General features: G+C 32.3%; 1 protein-coding gene across 2 annotated transcripts in view; it reads left to right on the top strand.

Annotated features, from left to right (window-relative positions):
* Positions 1 to 1,263: 1,263 nt before the first annotated feature.
* LOC148596841 (uncharacterized) overlaps positions 1,264 to 11,398 on the top strand; it is a 47,383-nt gene continuing 37,248 nt past the window's right edge. Inside the window, exon 1 of one of the 2 annotated variants that reach the window (XM_088562755.1) lies at positions 1,264 to 1,361. The gene's annotated coding sequence lies outside the window, so the exon portion shown is untranslated. The remainder of the gene's footprint in view (positions 1,362 to 11,398) is intronic. The other variant, XM_088562756.1, reaches the window with a different exon arrangement.

Below are 11,398 nucleotides of genomic sequence, written 5' to 3'. Positions count from 1 at the left end.
TCAAGAAAATAACACATGACACGCAATTTCAATTTTCGATACAGTTTTTTTTTCGAACGCCACTAAGTTACCACCATTTGGCTAATCGGGAAACAAAATTACTATCAGGTGACTCAGAAGAGCATCCTTAAGATCAAGGGGTAAAAAGCGAAACTATGACATCACTCATTCCCAAAGAGTGCAAAGCCTATTCCCGGACAAAGAGTCGATCGAATAGAAAAGATCAACACTGTAATTTTCTTGAACATCTAGCTCTTGGGGGAGTATTTATCAAACGGGTCTCCTAACTCGGTCCATGCAACATAAAATTAAGATAGGAAAGAATCGTCGATGGCTTTATGATCAAGAAGGATTTATTATTTTTTTCCCACAACCATATTTTATGGGGATGTGAAAATGGGCTTGCTAGTTTTTGTACGTCATTTTGTATTTTCACATAAATATTTCATTTACTATAAACAACACCGAATTTGCATATCTTATCATGCATATAGTTTTTGGTGCGTTATTTTTTCCAGGATCATACACGTGATGGACAAATTGTCTCTTTTTTGTTCATATTGCGTTTGTTATCAACCCACGAATTATGTTGTGAATCTGGATAAAGTCATCGGCCGATGACAAAATATTCGATTGATAATAAGGGCACCATGAAAAAAAAGACATATTAATCGGCCCCAAAGTCTATTTCTTTCGGAGAAATATCTTATTTAAAAAAAATAAAAATAAATAATAATAAAAAAAACAATACAAAAACAGTTCAAACACTGGCTTTGTAAGTATAACTTCAATCGACAATTGCATTCAATTAGGGAGCAACCATTTAATGTGTGTGTGGGGAGGGGAGGGGTGGTGTTAGGCTCAAATTTAGAGTCTTGAATTATTTTCAATATATATAATTCCTGAGCTGCCTTTTTGTTTTTTTTTACACTAGCCTTTCTTGGAATCGCCCATTTGTTCATCCTTGATATTTTAATCATTCTGTTACATCGGTCCTCATCTATCTGCCTTTTTATTTAAGTTTGATCCTAGTTCCCCTATAAAAATCAGAAAGTTGCTCCCTTACGCGAACAGTCAAATGAGGACTATGTTATATAGTTAATACTGATGTAAGGAATTGTGAAAATCATTTGAGAGTTTAAATTTGATATGATCTAAATTTTCGTATCCGTACAGAGATATTTAAAATATTCCCACTTGTCCTAATTGATACGGAATGCAATTCCCGCCCTGAACAAATTCATAAATTAGTATCGTTTTTGTAAATAACATAAGCGGCTAATCTCCATCAACAAAATTTTGTTTGCCTGTCAACTGAAACTGAGTGATATTTGTGCTTCGTAGATTTGATATTTTCTATTGTGAGTATCTCCCGAACCTGTAAAAATGTTTTTTTCTGTTTGAAGTGTCATTAATGCTTGACATTCAGGGAAAATGTACCTAAATCAAATGCATGAAGGTTGTAATGTAATAGTCAAATACTACGCTTGGGTGCTTCTTGATCATTTGTTCCATCGTTTGCTTAATGACAAGATGAACTTCCAATACCTTAGAACAGGGTTGTCAACATTTCAGTATGCGAATGTGAGTCGGCCACTTAATCAGCTACAAATGTATGAATCTCACATGGAATTCTAGAGAGTTGGCACAGTTGTAAGAAAAGAATTGTTTGACAAAGTTTCATCATTTACTTCATGAAATTTATATCATAATGTTAAGTAATTTACATATGATTTTACATATTCTGGTACATGTGAAGGTATATGCATGGCTTTTAAATTTGTGGGTCAAATTTCATGAGATTTGCCATAATTTCAGTGTTATAGGATTCCTATTTCCCGTTATACGGGGCAAGTGAAATTTGGGTCAGGGAAAGTTAGGTTCTTAATTACTCTTTCTCATGGCAAGTTGAAAACTTCATATGCTGTAAGGATTTGTTTTGTTAGGGAAGCAGTCATTGACTGTGGGACAGTTGATTTTATATGGATTTTTCCTGAGGAAACCTCAATTTCTGAAAAATTCTAGAACACTGATTTTGATGGAAAGATGAAAAAGGAAATAAGCTGAAACATGGATAATTTCAGCTTTAATTTGTGAGAGACTTGTCACAACTGGGAAATATAAGTTATGTGAGTTATACAAAATGTAAGCTCCTGTGTGACCGTCTATGGTTACAATGTGTTTAGGCTGTCAGTAGATTCTGTTAGAAGGTGAGGCATTAGCTGAATCACTCCGACAGATCTACTGACTTTTTAAATAATCACAGATGTTTATGGGAGCTCATCACATTTTTGTATGATTTTGCTAACATGTATCTATATTGTGGGCAAATAAATTAATCTTTGTTCCAAAGTGTATTTCTTCAAAGTTTTTTGAAACTCGTTCAGTGGTTACTGGGTAAAATCTATTTTTGTCTTGGCATCCAGGTCAAATATACACATTGGCTGTTGGCGTGATTGAACCATTCAGGTTAAATTGTTTGGAAGTGCACAGTTTTGTGCTTCATTTCATTGATAGAGCTACATGTGTATTTTAGTCTCGATGTCATTCTGCAATTACATTTGTATTGTTCATGTTGTCATTGGTGGATGGATTTTCCTGTTGTGATGATTTGCATATTGTTCATTCAAATATTTTCATTAATGGCAGTTGGATTTTCTGTGTATTATCTTCATTTGCATATTGCTGCTTTGGTTATTTTATCCGGTTAGGAGTGGTCAACACAACACAGTCATACTTTGAATATTAATGTTGTACATGTACATGTAAGTCATCGCAGTGTTCTAATGATCAGCAAAAGTCTTAAATCAGATGGTTTACCTTCTAGATGTGATTAATCCATTGAGGTCTTCATTATCCAATTATCTGTCAAAATTACTGTTCACTCTTGATGTTAACCTTTGGGCACTGTTTTCCTTATTAACATTAAAGTTTAAGCTATATACATGTATACATGAACAGTTTTCGTCAGTTATACTCTATTAACCAATATTTCCACTTTTCAAGTTGGATCTGAAGTGAAAATGTTGATCAATGGAGTTGTGATAAAAATGATTATTCATATAAAAGTATACAAGTAATCCGAGTTAGAAATAGTAGCCTGCCTGCCTGCCTGACTGCCAGCTCGAAACTTGCTGTTTATTGGCAGGGCAGGCTAATTTTAGCAAAAATCTATATAGCCATATAGTAAATATATTGAAAAAAATTGTATTCAGGACTTGCTATAATTGGAGTGAGTTTCCTGCCCCGTATCCAGCAGTTTGACTATTTATTGATCAGGACTGGCTAGAATTGGAGTGAGTTTCCTGCCCTGAAGTAATTAGTATCTGTTGATGTTCAGAAATATGTACACATTAATATGAAAACTTTAATAGTTTGCTAGTTTTGTTGATTACAATCGATAATGGATAGGTTTCTACTTTGTAATAAAGGATATTTGATGACTGACTGGACAACACCAGTAGGTCACAACAACAATTCAATGTATTAAACATCAGGAGGTAAAAGTTTTTTCTGAAGGTTTGTTGTAAGCAATCAACATAGGCAGATATAGAGATTTACAAAATGTGGTCTTTTAATGCAGGACCACATTTGTGCATCATATTAGCTTGTTTTAATACATGTAGTACTTGCATATATTAATGAATTAATTCGATTATTCATAGCAGCATAATTTTGAGTATTTTCAATGTTATACATTGTAGCTAGCATAAAAAAAATATTTTAAAAAATTTTCAATTTCTGATCTGCAGACAATATGACAATTAAGTTACACATATTTATTTATACATTTATTATCCCTTATAATGAATGAAATGTACACATAAAATTACATCATACATTTTTAGCTCACCTGGCCTGAAGGCCATGTGAGCTGCATTGTCTTATCATCACTTGTCGTCGGTAGTCGTTAGCTTTTTTCAAACAACTTCTCCTCTGAAACTGGTTGACCAGTTGGAATGAAACTTTGCATGGTTGTTTCTCAGGGTATCCTGCACAAACTGATCGTTTCAAATGTATGAAATATTGAGGAACATGGATGCTAAAAATTGAACATAGGGGTCAAAATTCAGTTTTTTCGCAAATAACTCAAAATCCATTGAATTTAGCAAAATTCTGATGGAGGACGTATAATTCACCATCAGAAGACAGACCTATGTTGAAATTATCAAAATGATTTGTTGCCTGATGTAGGAGTTATTGCCCTTTAAACATATTTTTGTTGATTTTTCAAGTGTACAACTCTGAAACTATGCATCAAAATTTAATGAAATTTGGCATAAATGTTCCTTAGTGTAAACTGTTAACATTTTTTCATCAGTTGGAAAACATGGCTGTTGTTACTAAAAGTAGAACATTGGGGGTCAAAATGCTTTTTTGCTATTTTTTTCTCAGCTATAGAAAAATAATGAAAATGAAAGCGACTCAAAAAGATGAACATGATATTCTGAGCTGACTTGGGCAGTATTGAAATTTTGTTTAGGTGGCTATCATCAAAATGGCTGCTATGTTTTGGTCTTTTTCACCAGTGGCTCAGATTCCAATGATTTTAAGTTTCTCTAGGAATCATGGTATTTTAAGTTGAATGGTGATGATGAAAATTTGTTCTTGGTGGCCATTTTCAAGATGGCTGTCATTATTCAGCTAATTTTTATACTTGCTTTGATTTCAACAATATTTGGTTTCTATAGTTAGTATGGCCTCCTGATTTAACTTGTGTGGTGAATGGCAAATGTGTAGCAGGCTAATGTCCCGTAGTCCTGATGAGATAACAGAACATAGGGGACCTCGGCCAAACTTTTTTTCCAGTGGTTCTAAAAATACTCTGAAGGCATTTCCAGCATTATACAGTGCCTTAAATACTCAGTAGCATTCATCAATATATGCTCTTATTTTCAGCAATTTTTTGGCCAAACATGGTAACAATGCATGATACCAGTAACCTTTACTTAATTAGTTAATAAGGCATGGTTTGCCAGGTGAGTGATTCAGGCTCTTGAGAGCCTTTTGTTTAGATGTACATGTATATATATGTATGACAGTCTTATTTCCAATGTTCTATATAACTTTTACCTGATTTTACCAACATTACAACAGAAGTTTGCTCCATAGTGGTTGCCTTATTTTGCCACACATAGGCTGCAGCTTTTAATGAAGATGAGAAGAAACTATTCCTATTAGAATCGAAATAAATTATGAAAATATTGTATCATTCATAACATGAACTCTTCTACATGTTAACAGGTAAATGTATGCCACTGTTTGCATTCTTATATGTAAAAGGCTGTCAACATATGATAACATTTTATAAACCTTCTTCAGTTGGGCAAGTTGATGAAAATTCTACTTGCCCAAATTGAAATCTAGGTTGTCCTCTGGGCAAGTATAATATAACTTTAACTTCTCCGATTGGTAGTTTTACTTGTCCAGGGCAATAGGACAACCTTTAACCTCATTCCCTGGCTCTTTTAATAAACAGTCATGGAGTTTGTCCCTGGCTCTCTTAGTAAACAGCCATGGAGTTTGCAGTATAACTATCATACCAGTGGCACTTAAATTAAATTTATTTGTGTACTGTACAAGTAATAACCAGTCTGTCTTTTGATATACTTTCAAAAAGGTTCAGCGAGTTTAATCAGTCAGCTTTACATACTGTATGTGTTAAATATGGCCAGATAAAATTAGGCAAGATTTGCATTCCTCCCTGCATATGCTCCTAAAAAATTGACAGACTGAAATGAAAAAAAAAATTTGGTAGGGAATTTTAAAATCAAAGTTTTTCTCTTATCAGTTTCTAGTATTGAGGTACTATAACACACAAATCTTTCATTATATGGTGACTAAAATGATGTTTTTTTACTATGAAACTGATGTGGCTATGGAATAGGAACACATACATGTAGCTAAACTTAGGCTTGCAAATATCTGGTAAGAAATAGAAAATAAAATCCTCCCACCTGCCCCATATTTTTTGTGAAGGTTGGATGAAAACCTGATTTTTACCATATATAATTACATCCAGGTTGTTTTTTATGAGAGGGCAACCTAAAATTTCAAATAGAGTCAATGATCCATTTTAGAACCCTACCTAAACTACCATCCATTAAGAAGTAGCATGCTCAAACAAGTGTCTTTAGACTTGATGTTCAATTTTGATTCAGTTACAATAACTTTCTATTTTTTTATTTTATTTTATTTTTTTTTTATTTTACAATTTATTTTTACATTGACTCTTAGTGAGAAACATTCCAATTTTAACAGTGATTATAGATGATTGACAAATTAAAAGCTTTTCAAGCTTACTCTCTTTTTAGCTGAAAAAGAGAGTGGGTAGGGTAATAAGAAATAAACATCTCTTTTTATTTGGCCTTATGATGGACATTGCTAAAATAAATACTTTTAGTTTTGTATTGAGTTTTGATTTACTCCAATAATTTTCTGTAAAAAGGGTCCACCATGTGTAAGTGGAAATAGTAATATTGACAAAAGCTTTACTGTATCTGTCATCCATGAAGTACTTTAACCATGAACCATGCTCCAGTTAAAGTCTTCGTAGTTTATGTTCTCGATTCCCATTTAATTATTGAATTTCTGTTTCACCAACTTGATCATGATGCAAACTTGATTTTGTTCATTGACAAGAAACAGCTGTAAATATTGATCACAGAATTCCGTTAGTGAAAGAGAACCTACCATTATTTTAATCAACCTTATTAATTTATCGTTATGCACTTGTTGTTCTCAAACAAAATAGGCGTAAATTGTACTTTTTTTTCCATCCCTATGAAATTGATACTTGTATTTTTAATGATGATCTCATTAAAAAGAAACTTCAGGCAATATTTAGAAGTATTCTGGATTGATTTTAGTTTGAATATTCGTTACTTTCAATCATTAATTGAAATGTTTTTCTGTCCAATGTTGTTTCAAGGTACAATGTACCAGTAGTTTCAATTCATTTACAGTTTACGTAACATGATGTTGGGGTTGTAACCTGCAGTTAAGACCAAGAAATTTGAAAAGTGATGATGCACACTTAATTGATTTATTTTTTGCATTACTTAACTAATTTTCAGTCAATTTGGAATTATTGTGACAAATTTGTTTTTTATGTGGTTTCTTTGCTGTATTTTAATTGGATAGAAATTTGTTCAAAAGAAAATTCAGGATAACTTTGGAATAATGGATTAAGACACGATGCCAAAACTGATGAAAGCAATGAGGCGTATTTATGTACCAAAAAATTGAGCATAGACCATGCCTTCCTTTGTCAGTAAGTTAAATTATTTATTAATCTAATTAAGTTAATGAGGTCTAGAACATTATAGATATGATTAATAAGTTGCTTGTGTATGAAATTTGACTCCAAAGTCAACAGAGAGTGATCTAAAGTTCAGATCGCTAATAAAACATAAATGGGAAGTGATGTTGCCAAAATTATTCTTTGATCTGGAAATTTTAGAAAAGGTTTCAGGCTATATCAGGGGAAAATAATGAATTCTCCATGGACAAAGTTGTTACAAATTCTGACTGTAAATTAAATTCATAACATTGTATGTTCTACAGGTTTCGAAACTCGCCATAGTACCTTAATGTTGAAATCAGAGATACATTATAGTTCACAATTTTAAGGAAAATTTTTAAGTAGGTCAAAAATGTGGATTGCCATTAAAGTAGTATATATTGCCCATTTTGCCCATATTGGATAAAAATTAACTAGCAATTTCCAACAGGAGACAATGACTTTTTGTTTCATTGTCTACAAATTAAACTTGATAATAGTTTTCAATAGAATTAAAAAAAAATGCTGCAAATGTTGGAACAATACTACAACTTAAGTTAATTTATGAAAACCATGAAGATAGTAAGCCTTAACGTCTAAAATTCTCTAATTTCCTGTTGGGGCACAATACCCTGTAACAATCCGCATTAAATATTTTCCATGCTTAGCCAATTTTTATTTTTCAAAGGTTGCGTTATGATGTTGGAATAAAACATTCTGTTAAAAAATGAATTTACAACATGTAATTTCTTATTAAATCTATATTTTAGTGTAAGTGTTTGTAAGAATCAGGCAAAATGGGAAAAATCAGAAACATGCATGTAAAATCCCCACCGATCTGACAATGTAATATCACTCAAGGATACTTTCTCTATTTGAAAAGATCATTATTTGATCTCTGCATCACTGGCTTTGTGCAGAAATTTTTCAATAGAATGTCAGAAAAATGAGGTTTTTGACAGAGTTATCTGCCCTTGAAATGTTCATTTTCAGTGCATTTCAGTGAAATTGTAACTCAATGATCCAGCATGATATGGAAAATCTTGTCTGTTTTGCTTTATTCTGATGGTGAAAAAATCAATTTACACTATCAAAATGATGGTTTTTTTCATACCATGTTTCACCTACTGCCTGATTCTTACAAGGACTGACACTTAATGTTTATGAGTCATATGCCTTGTTATATCAGTAGCAGATAAAAAAATTGACCAAACATAGCATGCAACCCCCTTTTTCTGGATCTCCATTCTCAGGGTCTTTCACCGAATAAATTTTATAGGACAATGAAATTATGCCATTTAGTTTACGCTTTACTAAATTTTAGTTTTTAGCATCTGACTGCCAATTTAGAAGCATATGGTGGGTTTAATTTTGGCATGAGTACAAATTGGTAATTTGGAAATAAAAAGGTATAAAAAAATTTGGCATTTCTAATTTTGTCACATGCTAAGTGGTGCACTGTGTATTGAAGACCAGAGTAAATATTTTGCAGAATTTATTTTGGCATTTTTAAACAGACTACTAAAATATGCCAAAATTATCATTCCATAAATATACCTGTTATATGGCAATGTTTTAATTCATGTTACCATTAGTTCAAAGTTCATTCAAAAACTACATGTACATTGTATATAATCAAGGATCACTCGGGGAGAGGGCCATAGGCCAATGGCCCTAAAAATGCAAAAATGACATAATGTGATAGGAAGGCATGGGTCAGTGGTCCATTTTTGTGTAAAAATAATGCATTTTTCATATTATAGGCCTGAAATCACCCATTTCATGTCACAAGAATGGGTCATAGATCCAATAAGAGAAATTTCAAGAGTTATCTCAGAAAGGAGTAAGTTCGGTTAAGACCCCTTTTGGCCTAATAATATTGGCATTTTTGACAACTTGATTAAAAATGTTTTCTAGGTTGTAGAAGTATAGTAAAATGATTGCAAAAACTGAATATTAGATGTTTTTGACGAGATTTTTGATGTGATTCCAGAAATAACAGTATACATTTATGTAACTTTTACAAAAACCTTTAAACTTTAAACATTTCTGCAATTTTTAAGATGATTTTTGTGTGGAACGGAAGTGACCACACATTTGTTGACTCAACATGTTTTTACACGAGTTGTAACTGACAATTATATGGTACACAAAATATATGAAGCATGAGAGTCAACCAACACGCATGTGGCCATTGTTAAAAGAGTGAAAAACTGCACAAAACTTGGTGTTTTCCAGCCTTTGTAATATGTTTCCCAATCTCAGCCAAGTTTGAAGGGCATATATGATCATATATGTTCAAATTACTACCATAAACCAACTAAGCAAATCAACTATAAAATACATTAAAAAGCTAGAGAAACAACATTAAATTTTCTTCATGTGAATTTTTTTTGGCCAAATTTTGTCCTTACCAAACCAACTTCTTTATAAACATATTGTGTTAACAGTCTTCAAGGTAAACCTTTTGATCCACATGCCAAACCACATTTTAGATAGTAAATTGTATTTTTACAGGCTCTTCAGCATTTTTACCAATCTTGGGCTTTGTGCTACTGGTTAAATTTAAAGACTGTGTTGAAGCAAGTCAATCATGAATGTATCTGTAGTCCCTATTGTAAAACAGTTCATACTTGTGATTGCCAATTGTAAAACTTAATGTGATTCTAATTCATGCTGCTTTTGGTACAAAGTTCACACATAAATAACTTGTACGAGTCCTTTCAATGAGGTTTTTATGTGTTCATCTTGTTCTAAGTCACTTGTTTTTGATCTTGTCTGCTATTATTGAATGTGAGTTTTCGTATTTGTTTGAAGTTGAAATTTGTTGTTCAAAACATAGGTAGGAAGGAAGGAAATTTTATTTTAAGGACAGAAACCCAAAACCTTTTGATAGATTTTACTTATGTGTATGCTGATACTAAACATTTTTTTCTTAACATCACAAGTGGCCCTTCACAGGCTGATTTCCTCTTGTTATTTGGTTTCAATCTAAGATCTAAAAAAGAAAAGAAGAAAATAAAGCGAGAGTTGTTTTTTTTCTATCCTAGTTGGAAAAACAGATTTAGAAATAGTGGTTGTTTATATTTAGAATCAATTGTAAACCACCTGTTTAGTGTGAGCATTGATTAAGTTAATGACAGGTTTGATTTGGTTTTTATTGTATTCTGAGTTTGGTGTCACACTTAATTCATTTTAACATATAAAAAAGTATTAAAATAAGAATAGAAAAAATACCGGTAAATAAAATCCCTACCTATCAACCCTACAAATTTTTAAAGGGGTGATCAGAATTTAATTTTCAGCTGAAGTCATGGTAAAGTGTGTCTGACTGAAGGCTAAGTCAGACAATTCATTTGGTCTGGCAAAAAATTTCATATTTTCTTGTCAAACATATAGAAAAAAATGCCAAATATGCAATTTGGTCAGACAGATCAAAAACTTATTTTACCAAGTCTGTAAGTGCTTCTTGAATTTCAGGAAGAATTTTCCTTCAATTTAAATATGGTAGGAATTCCTACATTTTTATTTGAAATTTCAGTACAAATGTATCATAAATTACAGAATTTTGGTCTGAACAGATAGTAAAACAGACCTTACCCCCCCCCCCCACACACACACACACTTTTCTACTTTTTTACGGTGAGCAGAACAATATCTGGATATTAAATTTGCATTAGCCATACCTGGAAAAGAATAAAGGGGCTTTGATGATTATTCAACTAGTGAACAGTGTGGTTCAATAAACCCACATATCAGTTAAATCTCCCAATGTTAAAACTCCCGCAAAATCAATGAAAAATTTAGAATATCCCACATAAAAATGAAAGATTTGTGGGAGATTTTTGGTTACAATTACAGCATTTTCTATGAAAAATACTAAATTATTACTTAAAAAAATTGCCTTTACATACAAGTAATAATATCCCACATGAGAGAGTGTCATTTAGGGAGAATCTACCCATATTTACTGTGAAAGGTTAACATATACATGTACATGTATGTGGACCTTGTCAGTGGTCCAAATTTACTTTCATGAGTTGAAGGTCCTAGACTTTTTCAAGTTTCAAAGCAATGAATGTGTCAACAAAAACCAGCAGAGGATGTAACATTCCT

The sequence above is a fragment of the Perna viridis genome, chromosome 15 (genome assembly GCF_037379345.1).
Source record: "Perna viridis isolate PV_CMFRI_1.1 ecotype Kerala chromosome 15, ASM3737934v1, whole genome shotgun sequence".
NCBI lineage: Eukaryota > Metazoa > Mollusca > Bivalvia > Mytilida > Mytilidae > Perna > Perna viridis.
Note: the sequence above shows the minus strand (reverse complement) of the source record. Positions and strands in the feature narration are given on the sequence as shown.